The 18,250-nt window shown below is 39.3% G+C and overlaps 1 long non-coding RNA gene across 2 annotated transcripts in view; it reads right to left on the bottom strand.

Moving 5' to 3' along the window:
* Positions 1 to 7,199, bottom strand: part of LOC145722319 (uncharacterized) — a 46,310-nt gene extending 39,111 nt beyond the window's left edge. Inside the window, exon 1 of one of the 2 annotated variants that reach the window (XR_014146483.1) lies at positions 6,921 to 7,199. This is a non-coding gene — a long non-coding RNA (uncharacterized LOC145722319). The remainder of the gene's footprint in view (positions 1 to 6,920) is intronic. The other variant, XR_014146482.1, reaches the window with a different exon arrangement.
* Positions 7,200 to 18,250: the final 11,051 nt, after the last annotated feature.

The raw sequence follows: 18,250 nt of genomic DNA, 5'->3' as shown, positions 1-18,250 counted from the left end.
CAGTGTGGGGTCTACTTCTGACTGTATTTAGGAGATTTTCCAAAAAAATTCTCAAGAATTTGTGTGGTTGGAAATGCAATCCCATTAAGGATTTAACATTATCCCTTTGGGGAAGAGAAGAAATTTCATGTTTTTAACTATAGCTCTTAGATAGATTCTTCTGTGTAGCATTTGACAGCTTCCATATTGCTTCCATATGCATTATCTAATTTGATCATGACTAAGCTGTTCACCAAACAGGTTAGATAAGAAGAACATAATAAAAATAAGTTTTTTAATTTTTAAAATTTTTATTTTAATTCCAGTTAACATGCCATGTTATATTAGTTTCAGGTGTATAATACAGTGATTCAACACTTCCATTCATCATCCAATGCTCATCACAGCAAGGGCTTTTCTTAATCCCCATCACCTATTTCACCCATCCCCCCACTGCTCTCCCCTCTGGTAACCATCAGTTTGTTCTCTATAGTTAAGAGCCTGTTTCTTGATTTGTCTCTTTCTCTTCTTTTTTCCCCTTTCTTTGTTTCTTAAATTCTACATATGAATGATATCATATAGTATTTGTCTTTCTCTGACTGACTTAGCTCCCTAAGCATTATACTTTCTAGTTCCCATGTTGTTGCAAATGGCAAGATTTCATTTTTTTTATGAATGAATAATATTCCATTGTATATACGTGCCACATCTTTATCTATTCATCTATCCATGGATACTTGAGCTGCTTCCATAATTTGTAAATAATGCTGCAATAAACAGAGGAGTGCATATATCCTTTCGAATTAGTGTTTTCGTATTCTTTGAGCAAATACCCAGTAGTGTGATTACTGGTCATAGGGTAGTTCTATCTTTAATTTTTTGAAGAACCTCTGTACAATTTTCTACAGTGGCTGCACCAGTTTGCATTCCCACTAACAGCGCACGAGGTTTCCTTTTTCTATACATCCTCACAAACACTTGTTATTTCTTTAGAAAATAGATTTTAGATTTAGATTAGATTTAGATTTAGATTTTAGTTTTAGATTTTAGCCATTTTGACAGGTGTGAGGTAATATCTCATTGTAGTTTTTTTCCCCCAATCTCCACATAGATCAAAGTATATTCTTTTTTTAAAATTTAAATTCAATTAATTAACATATAATGTATTATTTGTTTCAGGGGTGCATGTTTGTGATTCATCAGTCTTATATAACACCTAGTGCTCATAACAACACATACCCTCCCCAATGTCCATCACCTAGTTACCCCATCCCTCAACCCCCCTCCCCTCCAGCAACCCTCAGTTTGTTTCCTAAGATTAGAGTCTCTTATGGTTTGTCTCCCTCTCTGGTTTTGTCTTGTTTCATTTTTTCCTCTCTTCCACTATGATCCTCTGCCTTATTTCTTAAATTCCACATATCAGTGAGATCATATGATAATTATCTTTCTCTGATTGACTTATTTTGCTTAGCATCTCACTGTAGTTTTGATTTGCATTTCCCTGATGATGAGTGATACTGAGCATCTTTTCATGTGTCTGTTGGCCATCTGTATGTCTTCTTTGGAGAAATGTCTGTTCATGTCTTCTGTCCATTTTTTAATTGGATTATTTGATTTGGTGTGTTGAGTTATATAAGTTCTTCATATATTTTGAATACTAACCTTTTATTGGATATGTCATTTGGAAATACCTTTTCCCATTCAGTAGGTTGTCTTTTAGTTTTGTTGATTGTTTCCCTTGCTGTGCAGAGGTTTCTATTTTTATGTAATCTCAATAGTTTATTTTTGCTTTTGTTTCCCTTGCCTTGGGAGATATATCTAGAAAAATGTTACTACGGCTGATGTCAGAGAAATTATTGTCTGTGCTCTTTTCTAGGATTTTTATAGTTTTAGCTCTTGCATTTAGGTCCTTAATCCATCTTGAGGGCTTTTTTTTTTTTGTCTGTGGATGTTATAAAAAAGTGGTCCAGTTTCATTCTTTTGCATGTAGCTGTCCAGTTTTCCCAACACCATTTGTTGAAGAGACTGTATTTTTCCATTGCATATTCTTGCCTCCTTTGTCAAAGATTAATTGACCATATTAATTGTGGGTTTGTTTCTGGGCTTTCTATCCTATTCTATTGATCTATGTGTCTATTTTTGTACCAATACCATACTGTTTTGGTTACTACACCTTTGTAGTATAACTTGAAATCTGGAATTGTGATACCTCCAGTTTTGCTTTTCTTTTTCAAGATTGCTTTGGCTATTTGGAGTCTTTTGTGGTTCCATACAAATTTTAGGATTGTTTGTTCTAGTTCTGTGAAAAATGCTATTGGTATTTTGATAGGGATTGCATTAAATGTGCAGATTACTTTGTGTAGGATGAACATTTTAACAATATTTGTTCTTCCAATCCATGAGCATGGATTATCTTCACTTTCATCTTCTTGGTTAAGTTTATTCCTAGGTATTTTATTATTTTTGGTGCAATTGTAAATGGGATTATTTTCTTTTCTTTTCTTTTTTTTAGATTTTATTTATTTATTTGACAGAGAGAGAGAGTGGCAGACAGAGGGAGAGGGAGAAGCAGGCTCCCCACTGAGCAGGAAGCCCGACGTGGGGCTTGATCCCAGGACCCTAGGATCATGACCTGAGCCAAAGGCAGATGCTTAACTGATTGAGCCACTCAGGTGCCCCTGGGATTGTTTTCTTAATCTCTCTTCCTGCTGCTTCATTATTAGTGTATATAAATGGGACAGATTTTGTATCCTGTGACCTTACTGAATTCATTTATCAGTTCTAGTAGGTTTTTGGTGGAGTCTTTAGGATTTTCTATATATAATATCAGGTCATCTGCAAATAATGAAAGTTTTACTTCTTCCTTATCAATTTGGATGCTTTTTATTACCTTTTCTTGTCTGATTGCTGTGCCTAGAACTTCCAGTACTATGTTGAATAAAAGTGGTGAGAGTGGACATTCTTGTCTTTTTCCTGACTTTAGGTGAAAAGCTCTCAGTTTTTCACCATTGGGTATAATGTTAGCTGTCAGTTTTTCACATATGGCCTTTATTCTGTTGAGGTATGTTCCCTTTAAACCTACATTGTTGAGGGTTTTTATCATGAATCGGTGTTGTACTTTGTCAAATGCTTTTTCTGCATCTACTGAAATGATCATATGGTTTTTATCCTTCTCTTATTGATGTGATGTATCATTTTGATTGTTTTCAACTATTGAACCACACTTACATTCCAGAGATAAATCCCACTTGATCTTGGTGGATCATTTTTTAAATGTATTGTTGGATTTGTTTTGCTAATATTTTGTTGAGGATTTTTGCATCTATGTTCATCAGAGATATTGGCCTATAATTCTCTCTCTCTTTTTTTTTTGTAATGTCTTTACCTGGTTTGGGTATCGGGGTAATGCTGGTCTCATAGAATGAATTTGGAAGTCCTCTTCTATTTTTTGGAATAGTTTGACAAGAGTAAGTATTAACTCTTTTTTAAATGTTTGGTAGAGGGGGGCGCCTGGGTGGCTCAGTCATTAGGCATCTGCCTTTGGCTCAGGTCATGATCCCAGGGTCCTGCGATCAAACCCTGCATCAGGCTCTCTGCTCAGCGAAAAGCCTGCTTCTCCCTCTCCCACTCCCCCTGCTTGTGTTCCCTCTCTCGCTGTGTCTCTCTCTGTCAAATAAATAAATAAAATCTTAAAAAAAAAATAACATAAATGTTTGGTAGAGGGACACTGTATAGCTCAGTTGATTTTGTTGGGGAATCTGTGCCTCCTGGGTCTGGATTTGTTTCCTTCCCCAAATTCAGGAAGTTTTCAGCTATTATTTCTTTAAATAGATTTTGTGTCCTCTTTTCTCTCTCTTCTCCTTCTGGGATCCCTGTAATGTGAATGTTATTACACTTGATGGTGTTGCTGAATTCCTTAAGTCTATTCCCATTTGCATAATTTTTTTCTCACCTGCTCATCTTGATTACTTTCCATTACTCTGCCCTCCAGGTCTCTGATCTGCTCTTCTGCTTCCTCTAGTCTACAATTTCTTCCGTCTAGTGTATTTTTAAATTTCATTTATTGTGTTCTTCATCTCTAATTGGTTCTTTTTTCTTTGTTAAGAGTCTTGCTGATGTCCTCCACTCTTCCCTCAAGTCCAGTGAGTATCTTTATGATCATAATTTTAAATTCTGCATCAGGCATATTCCTTATGTCCATTTTGCTTAGGTCTTCTGCTGTGATTTTTGTCCTGTTCTTTCATTTGGGACATATTCCCTTGTCTCCTCATTGTGTCTAACTCTCTGTCTGTTTCTCTGTGTTGAGACAGTCAGCTAGGTCTCCTGCTCTTGAAAGCAGTGGTCTTATGAAGAAGAAGTCCTGTGGTGCCCTGCAGTGCAATGTGCCCTGTTCACTGGAATCTAGTGCTTCAGGGGTGTCTCCTCCGCGTGTTGCATGTGCTCTACTGTTATGGCTGAGCCACTTTTTCCTTCAATCCAGTCATCTGCAGTGGCTCTCTACCTGTTGTAGGCAGTGTTTTGTCCCTGTGGTGTTAGTGGGCCAGTCTGGGGCTGCCTTAGGTTTGAGTTGAGTCAGACCAGGTGTTTGCCAAAGATGCAGTAGCACCAAACTGCAGGGCACTTTCCCCATGTTGTCCCCTGAAAAGCTTTCACTGGTGTGCGAAGCCTGCTGTCATACCAGTTGTCTGCCTTCAGCCCACTTCTGGTGTCTAAGTCTGACTGGTATGTGTGGTTATCTTCCCCTCTCTCCAGGGCAGGAGTCACTTTGGAGTGGTGCTGGGCACTAAAGGGGCGGCTTGCACACTGCCAGGCCTGTGGCACCACCCAGGATGGGCTCCAGCCAAAAGCATATTGGAGGGAGTGGATATGCAACATGTGGGGAAGGGGAGTGTTGGGGAGGGAAGTGGTGTTAGCAAGGTTTGGGCCACTGGTCCTCTGCAGAAGTGGCCCTGCAGCTCTGGGACTGAGGCAGTCTTGACTGAAGAGAGTGGATCCACCAAAACAGAGCACAGAGTGGAACGGGGGATGAGGGGGCAGTGTTAGCAAGTTAGGTAGTATCAGCACCAGGAGGGTTCCTGCAGGTGGCCATGTGTTTATGCTGGGGGGCAAGGGAGGGAAATGGTGCCTGCCAGCTCCTTTATTCCTGGAGAAGTCTTCCAAGAACTCTGTCCCTTTGGGACATGCTCTAAGATGAGTAAACTGTTCTCCCTCCTGTGTGCCCCAGGCAGTTTTCAAACTGCTTCTTCTATGCTGTATCTCTGTTGGCTGTTTTTTTGTATTATCTCTTTTTTATTTTATTTAAATTCAATTAATTAACATACAATGTATTATTTGTTTCAGGGGTACAGGTCTGTGATTCATCAGTCTCATATAATACCCAGTGCTCATTACAACACATACCCTCCCCAATGGCCATCACCCAGTTACCCCATCCCTCCATTGTGTTGTCTCTTTAAGGATGGGGACTCAGTTTCCTTTTGACCTTCTGGTTCTCGCAAAGCCAATCCCATTGATTTTTTAAATTTCAGGTTTTAAGTCCTGCTGGTTGTAGGAACTCACAATATTAGGACCCTCTGGTTTTCAAAGCCAAATGTTATGGGGATTCATCTTCCTATACAGGCTCATCTGTGTAAGGGTCTGCTTCTCTCCCCTCTCCAAGCCCATGGTGTCCCTCCCTCCCACAGACAGTCCTGCAGGTCCATTTAGCTTTTAACTGTGTCTCCGTCCTTCTTTCCCCTTTCAGTGTGGCCGCTTCTCTATATTTAGTTGTCGAGTTTATTCTGCCTGTTTTCAGGTTATTTTCTGGGTTATTTGCTGGTGTGAGTGCTATCTAGTTTTTACCTATGGAATAAGATGAACTTAGGGTCCTACTCTGCTATACTCTTTTTCATTGTTTTTGAATCTAAGAAATATTAAGATGTTTAAAGGCCACGAAGAAGATGCCAAATGTAAACGGAGACATTAAAAATACAGAAAAAGTGAAATAGAATAACCCAATGATTAAGACTCCAAGGCTTTGCACATTACTGTTCCTCTCTTACCACAGACTCCCTTCCATTTACTCCATCAGGCCATCTACCACTTGTTCAGGTCTCAAATCAGAAATCATGTCCTGCAAAAAAATCTTACAGAATCCCCACTCTGTATTTCCAAAGCGACTGAAACTTATCCTACTGTATTTAATGACATTGTGGATTTGTTAGACTCCCTCACTAAAGACCAAGTCTGATTAATCCTTGCAGCCCCAACCTGAGGCTGAGGACTTGGTGCACATAGTAGGAGGTTCTCAATTAATGTTTGCTGAATAAATGCTTTAAAGATAGAGATGGTCATGCAACCATAAAATCAGGATGGAATCTTCTTTTTCTTGAAGGAAAACACTTAAAACCATCATTTCAGTGGTCTTGACTTAACTATGGTAGGAATTCTTATAGCTCCTTTATTATATTTGAAGGCTGAAAGGGAAAGTATAAAAGGAACTAAATACTCTATAATTTAAAATACTAGTTGAGGGATGCCTGGGTGGCTCAGTAGGTTAAGTATCTGCCTTCAGCTCAGGTCATAATCCCAAGGTCCTAGGATCAAGTCCCACATGGAGCTTCTTGCTCAGAGGGGAGCCTGCTTCTCCCTCTGCCGGCAGCTCCCCCTGCTTGTGTGCTCTCTCTCTTGCTCTCTCTCTCATTCTCTCTGACAAATAAATAAATAAAATCTTAAAATAAAATAAAATAGTTGATTCCAAAGGTAGTGGGTTGTGGAAGGCAGCCATTTCAAATCAGAAATGTAATCAGAAAATATGCTCTTTTTCTTTATGGCTTTAGATTTACTGTCCCAGAGAATTAATGTTTGTTTTAGAAAATATATTATTAATATAATTATTATATTATATATAATATATATATATTTATATATAATAATAATTATATTATATATAATATACTCACATTTCACGTGGGTCAGGAACCACAGCATGGCTTAGTTGAGTCCTCTTGGTCAGGGTCTCTCACAAGGCAACCATCAAGATGCTGGGCTGTACAGATCTTCCTTGACTAGTGGGATCACACCCCAATAAACCCACTGTAAATTAAAAATACCATTATGTCAAACATGCATTTAATACAACCAACCTACGAAACATCATAGCTTAGCCTACCTTAAAATGTGTTCAAAACGCTTACATTAGCCTAGAGTTGGGCAACATCATCCAGCACAAAGCCTATTTTATAATAAAGTGTTGAACATATCATGTAATTTATCAAGTACTGTACTGAAAGTGAAAAACAGCATGGTTGTGTGGGTAAGAATCGTTATAAGTGTTTTGGTTGTCTACCCTTGTGATCGCCTGGCTGGCTGGGAGCTTCGGTTTACTGCCACTGCCCAGTATCATGAAAAAGCATGGTACTGCAGATTGCTAGCCCTGGAAAAGATTAAAATTAAAAATTCGAAGTATAGTTTCTACTGAATGTGTGTGTATTGCTTCTTTACCATTGTAAAGTGAAAAAATTGTAAGTAAAACCATCATAAGTTGGGGACCGTCTGTATTTATCTCAAAGATCAGCTGAAGGAAGAATGTGTTTCCAAGCTCACTCATCTGGTTGTCCGCAGGAGTTAGCTTCTCGTGGTCTATTTCACTGAAGGCCTCAGTTCTTTGCAGACTGTTGCCTCAAGGCCTCCCTCAGTTCCTTGCCACGTGGGCTTTTTTGTAGGGTATCTCTCACAACATGGCAGCTACCTTCATCAGAATGAACAAGTGAGAACCAGAGAGAAAGTGTGAGCAAGATGGAAGTCACAGTCCTTTCTAACCTAATCTTGGAAATGACAGCCCATCATTTTTGCTGTATTTTATTTGTGAGAACCAAGTCACCTTTGGATTCAGAGAGAAGCCCATTCAGTGCTGAGTTTTAGCTTTTTCTCTCCCACACTGTAATTCCACTTTTAAAATTGGCCCAAAGCACCAGTGAAGAGATTTATGTGTATTTGCATAGTTTAACTGGTGATCCTGGGTAACCTGGAGTGGTAGTCTACCCCAGGTCCATGTCTTCCCTAAAGGATACCATGTCCCAGATTTCCTCTCAGTGACCAGCAGTACAAAGAACAGCACCATAAAGCTGACTAGATGCCCAGAAGAGAACTAAGTGGGCAGCTTAAGGGAAATGTGAGACTGAACTTCCCTATGATCTCTACACTGACCTCTGGAAGGGAAGGGGAGGTAGAGGCTTGGACTACAATTTGGTGGCAGAGTTTTTAATGGCTTATGGTTGGGGGAGGGGGTTGAAGTCAGAAGAAAGGTCATCTATGAAAATAAAGAGAGGTGACTAATAGGGTTAGAGAAATGAAAACAAAGAATATCTGAAATAGCCCTTTTTGAGAATGAGAAAATGAGCTGACTTCAAAAGACAGGATTGTGGGGCACCTGGGTGGCTCAGTCAGTTAAGCATCTGTCTTTGGCTCAGGTCATGATCCCAGGGTCCTAGGATGGAGCCTCATCATGGGCAGGGGGAGGGTTGAGTCCCTGCTCGGGGGGGGGGGGGTCTGCTTTTCCCTCTCCCTTTGGCCGCTGCTCATGCTCTCTCTCACTCTCTCAAATAAATAAAATCTTTAAAAAAAAAAAAGGATTGTTGGGAGGTATGGCGAGTCATACTGAGCTGGTGTCAGTCAGTTGCTAGGATGGCAGTTTGCCCAGTGGCTTGATTCTCTTGGGCCAGGCTCAGACCCAGGTACAGATTTATAAGAGTTGGTGTCACCTCAGTGTTTTCTCTCTTACTGGGTTACCAACTCACTACAATTTGCCCAACTGGTTATAGATTTTTGCATCTATTTTCTCCACCTATAAAATGGAGAAATAAGGGGCCTGTTACTAGACCAAGAGAGCCTCTGCACTCCAGGATTGTGTTTGATAAGTCTCTTTCTCTCTCATATGGTTATGAGCCCCTTAAAGCTATGGACTATGCATTATGCATCTTTGTGTTTCAAATATCTCAAAATTATGATGGGTAAATGTTTGTGGAATAATGATGGAATGAATTTTAAAGCCTCTGGATTCATCAGATATAGTCTGCGACTTCTTTGCTCCTTCAAACTAAGAAATTGTGAAAAACAGAAAAAACTTAAGAATTAGGGAAGACTTTTTTGGTTTATTAATAAAATGGGAAGAAAAAGAAAAAGATAAGACTGAGTTCGTCTGAAAACCCAACAACTTAAGACCTTAAAAGACAGCCTTCACTTTATAAAAGTAGTTAAATATGTAAAACATTTGGTTGATAAAAACAATGTATGTATATTTATATTCCATTCTTTTCCACAGGGATTTGACATAACTTTGTGTGTTTGTAGAAAAAAAGTACAATTACTTTAAGATTTTTGTGTAAAACAGTATTATTTACAGTGAGGTATTAAACCCCAAAGAGGGTATTCAGTGGTGGACTGGGAGTTCACAAAACTACAAGATAAATATGGCCTATCTTCCAGAAACAAGAATGTTACGATGCATTTTTCCAGGGGTTGGGGGACGTGGGGAAGGAGTAATTGGAGAGGTAGATTGGGGATGATCACTATTCTAGGAAAGCAAAGCATAAAGAGACTGTGACCATTAATTTTATGTATCAACTTGACGGATCCACAGGGTGTTTAGATATTTGGTCAAATATTACTATTTTTTAAAAAGATTTTATTTATTTATTTATTTTTTTTTTTTTAAAGATTTTATTTATTTATTTGAGAGAGAGGGAATGAGAGAGAGCACATGAGAGTGGGGAGGGTCAGAGGGAGAAGCAGACTCCCCGCCGAGCAGGGAGCCCGATGCGGGACTCGATCCCGGGACTCCAGGATCATGACCTGAGCCGAAGGCAGTCGCTTAACCAACTGAGCCACCCAGGCGCCCCAAAAGATTTTATTTATTTATTTGACACAGAGAGAGAGACAGCTAGAGAGGGAACACAAGCAGGGGGAGTGCGAGAGGGAGAAGCAGGCTTCCCGCTGAGCAAGGAGCCTGATGCAGGGCTCGATCCCAGGACCCTGGGATCATGACCTGAGCCAAAGGCAGACACTTGATGACTGAGCCACCCAGGCGCCCCTGGTTAAATATTATTTTGAGTGTTTCTTTGAAGGTGTTTTTGGATGACATTAACATTTAAATCCTTAGGTGAATTAAGCAGATTGCTCTCTCTAATGTGGGTGGGCCTTGTCCAGTCAGTTGAAAATCTAGTAGAACAAAAAGGCTGACCCTTCCCTGAGTAAGAAAAGTCTATTGGTCAGCTAACCACCAACCGATCCAGACACTAGCCAGCCCTGCCAAGATCAGCCATGAAACCTAGCTGAAGTCGGCATAGATCCGCTGACCCTAAGCAACACACACCAGTAAGTGAAAATAAATGCTTAGTATTGTATGCCCCTGAGATGTTCTGGTTGTTATTACGCAGAAATAGCTGACTAATACACATTTCTGTATGTCTGTATTGGGTTGACATTATATGTGTATTGCACTGGGTTACAAAAGGTTTAAAAAGCCACCAGTCTAGTAAAGCACTATGTTTCTCCTTCATTCCTTGTTATTTAATGAGGCTTAAAGGAAGTTCATGTCTAGGAGTGGCTTCTTGCAGTATTGGAGAATGAAGGTAAACCCTGAGAAAATATAGCAGAGAGATGAGAAATGAGAGGTGTGCATGAGCGTATGCAAGAGATAGTCAGAGACAGTGAGAGACAGAGAGACTTAATAGCAATAAGGGTCCTGTACCAACTGCAAGCCCCACGAGCCACAAATTTGGCCCATGCTAAAGAGAATCACATTATTCTGATAACCAAAGTAATGAAATTAGATCAAGATGTAGCTAAGAGACCCTGTAGCCAGAAGGGAAGGGGGACAAAACATAGCACCATTGGTAACAGTTAATTTTTTAAAGATTTTATTTATTTTTATTTGAGAGAGAGAGAATGAGAGAGAGGGAGTACATGAGAGGGGGGAGGGTCAGAGGGAGAAGCAGACTCCCCACTGAGCAGGGAGCCCGATGCGGGACTCGATCCAGGGACTCCAGGATCATGACCTGAGCCGAAGGCAGTCACTTAACCGACTGAGCCACCCAGGCGCCCCAGTTAATTTTTTAAAAATCCTGTATATATCCAGTAAATTGAGATTCTTCAGGAAACCTGTTTCTTTGTATTGTTATCTCTAGGAATATTTTATTCTAAGTAAAGGACCATTGTATAGATTTCAGGTGCTATCTCTTTGGTCTCTTTCTCTTTCTTTGACTTTATTTCTAATCTATACATTTAATAATAATAATTAACACCTGAATATTTATTATATGCCAGTGACTGGGGTGTGTGTGTGTGTGTCATTAATGTCTAAATACCAAATTTATAGATCATTCTACACATTATATTTTGATTACTATCTCTAGTCTACAAGAATATATATTAGGAACCCTTAATTTCATGAGCAGCATTTTTTCTAATACATTTTTAAGTTACTTTCTAGGATTATTTCCACAAATGGATTTAGTGTTAGTTTGTTTCCATTTCAGAGGTTGGCATATCTAATCTTATCCCCAAATGTTCAGATTACATCAGAATTTGGATCCTAGACTGATTTTAATGAATATGTTCTTTAAATGCCTTTTCAACTTTAAAAAAATGAATTCTATTTTGTAATTTATAAAACTGAGGGAAAGAAGTGAGTTAGGAAAGGATACTATGTATCAGGGCAGAGTTAAGATGTAAACTTTAAACTTGTCACTGTCTAGCCTTTTCCTTTTTTTAAATTTAGCCAACTAAATCATCACAAAATCACATTTGTATGATCTAGAAATTTAGCAAAACTGTTTAAATCACCTTCCCACTTTTATTATTTATTTAAAGATTTTATTTATTTATTTGACAGAGAGAGTGAGAGAGTACAAGCAGGGAGGAGTAGTAGAGGGAGAGAGAGAAGCAGGCTTCCTGCTGAGTAGGGAGCCTGATGCAGGGCTCAATCCCAAGACCCTGAGATTATGACCTGAGCTGAAGGCAGACACTTAACCATCTGAGCCACCCAGGCTCCCCACCTTCCCCCTTTTAAAAGTCAAGATATGTGTTCAAATATAATTCTCCCAGGGTGCCTGGGTGGCTCAGTTGGTTGAGTGTCTGCCTTCGGCTCAGGTCAGGATCCCACGGTCCTGGGATGGAGCCCTGCATTGGGCTCCCTGCTCAACGGGGAGCTTGCTTCGACCTCTGCCTCTGCTGCTCCCCCTGTTTGTGCTGTCATAAAATAAATAAAATCTTAAAAAAAAAAAAGACAGGGAGATTTCAGTCTCCTTTCATAAACAATTCCAGAATTTAAAAAAAAACAACAACCCAACTCTTCAAGAAAATGTCCTTTACTTCTAACTGCAGAATTCATTCACTAAACAAATACTGAGACTCTCATATGCACAGGGATTGTACCAAGTGCTGAGAATATAAATTAAGACACTGTTTCCGTTCTTGAAGCAAAATTCTTTTTTATCAGAGGTGCAAATGCCCACAGCTAAGTTATATGCTAAGTAGGAAAGCTGGAATGCAAAAAGTTCTCAAAAGGTTCAGATAAGCGGGGCACCTGGGTGGCTCAGTCGTTAAGCGTCTGCCTTCAGCTCAGGTCATGATCCCAGGGTTCTGGGATCGAGCCCCTCATCAGGCATCCTGCTTGGCGGGGAGCCTGCTTCTTCCTCACCCTCTACTGTTCCCCCAGCTTGTGTTCTCTTGCTCTCTCTGTCAAATAAATAAATAAAATCTTAAAAAAAAAAAAAGTACAGATAAGCTAAAACAAACCAGGTGAAATTAAATGACAATCCATTTATATTCATTTGCTTAGGAGGGGAGGGGTTAAAAAAAGAAAATAAAAAACCTACTGGAGTCTAAATGGAGACACAGGCTAAACAATAACAAATGTCAAAGACTCAGAGAATAACCCCTGAAACAAATAATATATTATATGTTAATAAAAAAAAATAAAATAAAAGACCCGAATAGAGATGACTCCAGATTTAGTAACATGGGCAGTTGTTGCCAAGAAAGCTTATCTTATTTTATTATTTTTTTAAGATTTTATATTTTTATTTGAGAGAGAGAGAGCACAAGCTGGGGGAGCAACAGGCAGAGGGAGAGGGAAAAGCAGACTCTCCGCTGAGCAGGGAGCCCGACCTGGGGCTCCATGGGGTGCTCGATGGGTGGGGTTCAACGCTGGGTTGGATCCCAGGATCCTGGGATCATGACCTGAGCCAAAGGCAGATGCTTAACTGACTGAGCCACTCAGGCGCCCCTGGTCTTTTCAAACATTTAAATGACCAGTGTGACAGAGCTTGTTAGCTACCTTTCAGTACTCATTTCCTCCTTCATCCTTAGCAATGGAACCTTGGTTTTTATGACCTTTCCCAGTCTCCTTTCAAGTTAATGGGCCATGTGACTAAGTTCTGAACATTGATATATCAACACAAATAGCATGCTATACTTCCAGAAAATCTCCTTAAAGAGAAGGGGTGTGGCCTTCTGCCTTTTTTCCTCTAAGTTGGAGTGTGGTCATGATGACTGGCATTCTAACCGCCATCTTGGATTACAAGGGCAAAAGTGACACTCTAGGAAGGTGGAGAGCTGAGATAAAAGCAGCCTGGATCAATGACACTTTCATTGCAGTTGTCGTTTCAGCCCAGGACTGCCTACTTCTGTATATCTTTTACATGAAAAGTAAATTTTCATTTTGTTTAAGACAGTTATTTGGGGTTTCTCTTAGATGTAGTTGAACTTTGGGTACAAAAAAACAAAAAAAAGGAAAGAAAAAGAGAAAAAGGAAAAAGAAAGGTTTTCTAGGACTTAAACATCTTAAAAAATGAAATGATCTTTGTGTTGTAGTTTCCTATCTCTATATCTGTTTAAATGGAGGTTGTAAGACCATTTTCAGAAATGGTAGCTATGGGGGGAGGGGAGGGCATTGCCAGACCTCTAAAATTATATGATCCCAACCCCACTCCACCTTGAGGATCAGTGGCTCTAAAAAAACAAAACAAACGAAACAAAAACATGGAGCTCCCCCTTGTTGTGAATGTCTGGGCCCTCCCCACCAGACTGGGCTCAATGTTGCACAGCATCACCTGACTGTTTTGGAGTTAAAGGGCACTTCTACTATAATAATGAAGAACAACCAAAAAGCAAATCAATAAACTTTTCAGCAAAATTGTTGTCATAAAGAAAATCATTATGAGCCTGGATGATATGAATAAAATAGGACATCTGTTGAATTCCTTCCTGTGTACCTAGTGTAGTTGGTGAATTAAGGTGTAGTCCACAATTACTGCCCTGCTTAAATTTTTTCTTTCTTTTGTATAATGGATAATACCCCTATCCTCTTTCCACCTGTCCTCTTCCATTCTACTTCTCAACTTCTAGTAGGTGGAATTTTACATTATTTTAAAAATTATACTTATCTGTGTTTTGTTTATTGATTCTTTAAACATTATTTCCTTGAAACAGTAATACATACACATGGCAAAAGATACCAACTGTGAATGGAATACATGAGATAAAATCCCCCTTCCATCTCAGACAGTGACCTCCCCTCCCCAGCAGTAAACAGTTTCTTATATACTCTTTCAGAAACACTCTCAGCATGTACAGGCAGCTATAGTTATTTATGTGTGTATGTTAAAAAGGAGATATATACATACTGCTACGGTCTGGATGTTGGTTTTGTTCAATTCAGCAAACATTTATTAAACATCTACTATATACACAGACGTAGATAACCTTTGTTCTCTCTTTTCCTTAACATAAAGTTCCAGCTGTATATATCCATCTGATAATAGGGAAGAAATAATTGCACTCGGTACTTCAACTTTTGAAATATTACATACTACTTTTGCCTATAACTCTAGAGCTACATTGCTCTAAGACACTTAGTTCCATTTTTTTCCTTTTATTATCCATATGAGTACTTTTCTGGAGTAGGTTCGTATTAGTTGTTCCCATTTCCTTAAAGGACTTCTTCACTTCTCAGTCCACCGCAGTTTGGTTCTTTGGCCCATGATCCCAGTAAAAGTGGTCTTTCCAAGATCATTCGTGTTTTCTCACTTGCCGAAGCATTGTACGTACTGGAGCCTTGTCTTTAATTACTGACTTCTCTGCTGTCCTGGTGATCCTTTCTCTTTAGATCTCTCTATACCTCTGGTTTCAGGAAGTTACACTCTCCTTAGTTCTCTTATTTCTTTCTCTATTTATGCTCAGCCTCTTTTATGCATTTCTTTTCCTCTGTATGGCCTTTCAATTTTTGTGTCCATCTGCTTTTCATTCTCAGCTCATTATATTTCTCATTTTACATCCTCTTCTTGCATGATCTACTTAGGTCTCATGACCTTAGTTAGCTACAAGCAACTGGTAACAAATCCCTCTCTGCGCTCTTGATCTTAATTATATATCCAACTGCATGCTGGTATCTCCCTATTGAGAACCCAACATATCTGGAAATGAATTCATTCTCCTTGTCCGTCAAATTGGTAAGTCTTCAGTATTCACCAACTCTGTTGTTGACACAATCCACCCAGACATTCAAGCCAAAATCCTGGTATCAGCTTAGACTCCTCCATTCCCTCTTCCTTTGCATATTCAACCAATCCCCAATATTTGCTCATTTTACCTAATTATTTGTATCTGTCCCCAATTCTATTCTTGCTACCAGTGCCATAACTTAAACCTCATAATTTCTTAACTAATTTAACAGTCTAATTGATTTGCCACATTCAATTTTTATCTAAAATACCAATTGAACTAAATCACTCTCTTGCTTAGATCCCTCTGATCCTTTTCCATTATCTATAAATTGCTTAACCTTTTGAACACTACCAAGGCCTTTATGTGGTTCAGTCCTTGCCTAACTCTCTAGGCCCATTCTGAGTTCACTTCATGCTCCAGGAATACAAAATTACTTGTAGCTCCTTGACATAACACAATTCAAGATTCTTTGCATTTCCCATACTATTTCCTTTCTTTTTTTTTTTTAAAGATTTTTTTATTTTTAAGCTACCTCCACACCCAACATGGGGGGCTTGAACTCACAACCCCGAGATCAAGAGTTGCATGCTCTACTGAATGAGCCAGCCAAGCACCCCCCACACTATTTTCTGTACCTGGAATATTCAATATTTTCCTATACTTTTTATGTCCTATTTGAGAAATAATTTGACTACCCAAAGTTATAAAGACAATAAACCATGGTATTTTCTAAAAGCACTATTGTTTTACCTTTTACTTTTAAGTCCATAATCTATTGAGTTTTGTTTTGCTTTTGTTTTTAGTACGAGTAGGCATCAAGGTTTTTTATTTTCCACATAGACATTCAATTGACCCAGGAACATTTATTAAAGCAACCATTGTTTTTTCCACATTAGTACAGTGTCACCTTCGCATAAAAAAAATGTTCACATGAGTTCTATTCAGTTCCATTGGTCTCCTTTCTAACACCTGGTAGTATAAATCCTCCAACTTTGTTCTTCCTCCAGATTATATTGACTGTTCTTTTTTTTTTAAAGGTTTTATTTATTTATTTATTTGACAGAGAGACACAGCCAGAGAGGGAACACAAGCAGGGGTAGTGGGAGAGGGAGAAGCAGGCTTTCCGTGGAGCAGGGAGCCAGCCCGACCTGCAGCTCGATCCCTGGACCCTGGGATCATGACCTGAGCCGAAGGCAGACGCTTAACCGACTGAGCCACCCAGGCAACCCTGTCTTGGCTGTTCTTGATCTTCTGAATTTCCATTTAAGTTTCAGCTTGTCAAATGACACACACACAATCTGCTGGGATTCTTTTTTTTTTTTTTTTGACAGACACAGCGAGAGAGGGAACACAAGCAGGCAGAGGGAGAGGGAGAAGCAGGCTTCCCGCAGAGCAGGGAGCCAGATGCAGGGCTCGAACCCAGGACCCTGGGATCATGCCCTGAGCCGAAGGCAGACGCTTAACGACTGAGCCACCCAGGCGCCCCTCTGCTGGGATTCTAATAGGGATCAGACTAAATCTACTGATCAACTGGGGAAGACTGACATTTTTACAATATTGAATCTCCCAATCCATGAGCATACTGTATCTGACCAGTTATTTGGGTCTTCTCTAATTTCTTTGAATATAATTTTCAGTATAGAGTTCTTATACACCTTTCACTAAGATTTATTCCTATGTGCTGTATGTTAGGTGGTGCCCCTAATATATCAGGTCCTAATCTCTGGAACCTATAAATGTTACCCTATTTGGAAGAAGGGTCTTTGCAGATGTGATTAAGGCTTTGGAGACAAGGAGATAATCCTAGATCATCCAGATGGATCCCAATGCGATCAGTGTCTTTATATAATAGAGGAAGAGGAAAATTCATAACACACATAGAAGAGAAGGCAATGTGAAGATGGAGGCAGAGATTGGGGTGATGCTGCTTCAAACCAAGGAATGCTAGCAGACACCAGAAACTGGAAAAGGCAGGGAACAAATTCTCCCTAAAGCCTCTGGAGGGAGTGCAGCCCTGCTCACACCTTGATTTCAGACTTCTGTCTCCAGAAGTATGACAGGAGTTTGTTTTAAGCCACTGAGTTTGTAGTAATTTGTTACAGCTGTCATAGAAAGCTAATACACTAGATATTTGATATTTTTGATGCATTCATATGTTACCACTTTTAAAAATTCATTTTCTAATTATTTAGTGCTAGTATTTTAAAACATAATTGACCTTTATATACTGACTGTATCCAGCAACTTGCTAAATTCATTATTAATACTGAAGGTTTACAGATTATCTTATATACAGACTATCATGCTTTCTCCAAATAACAAATTTATGTATTTCTTTCCAATCCTTATACTTTTGGGGGCACCTGGGTGGCTCAGCCAGGTAAGTGTCTGCCTTCAGCTCAGGTCATGATCTTGGGGTTAAGCCCAGAGTCAGGTTCCCTGCTCAGCGAGGAGTCTGCTTCTCTATCTCCCTCTGCCCCTCCCCAACTCATGAGCACGCTCTCTCTCTCTCTCAAATAAATTAAAAACAAAACAAAAACAATCCTTATACATTTTTTCCTTGCCTTTTTGTTGCTGGAATGTCCAGTACAATAGTGAAGTATTTCCTCTTATATCTTTTGATTTTAGAACTATGAGATGTATCATCGATTCCAAATTTAAACTATAATGAAAATAGTAAAAAAAAATTTTAATACAGTCAAAAAGCAGTCAAACAAGATAACAAATATTGTTCTAGTTAACAAATCCAGAGGCCTTTTCTTAAACCCTTCTCATGATTCTGCAC

This window comes from Leptonychotes weddellii, chromosome 6, assembly GCF_054177405.1.
Source record: "Leptonychotes weddellii isolate Sample4059 chromosome 6, ASM5417740v2, whole genome shotgun sequence".
In the NCBI taxonomy this organism is placed as follows: domain Eukaryota; kingdom Metazoa; phylum Chordata; class Mammalia; order Carnivora; family Phocidae; genus Leptonychotes; species Leptonychotes weddellii.
The sequence above is the reverse complement of the archived record's forward strand: the minus strand, read 5'-3'. Positions and strand labels throughout refer to the sequence as shown.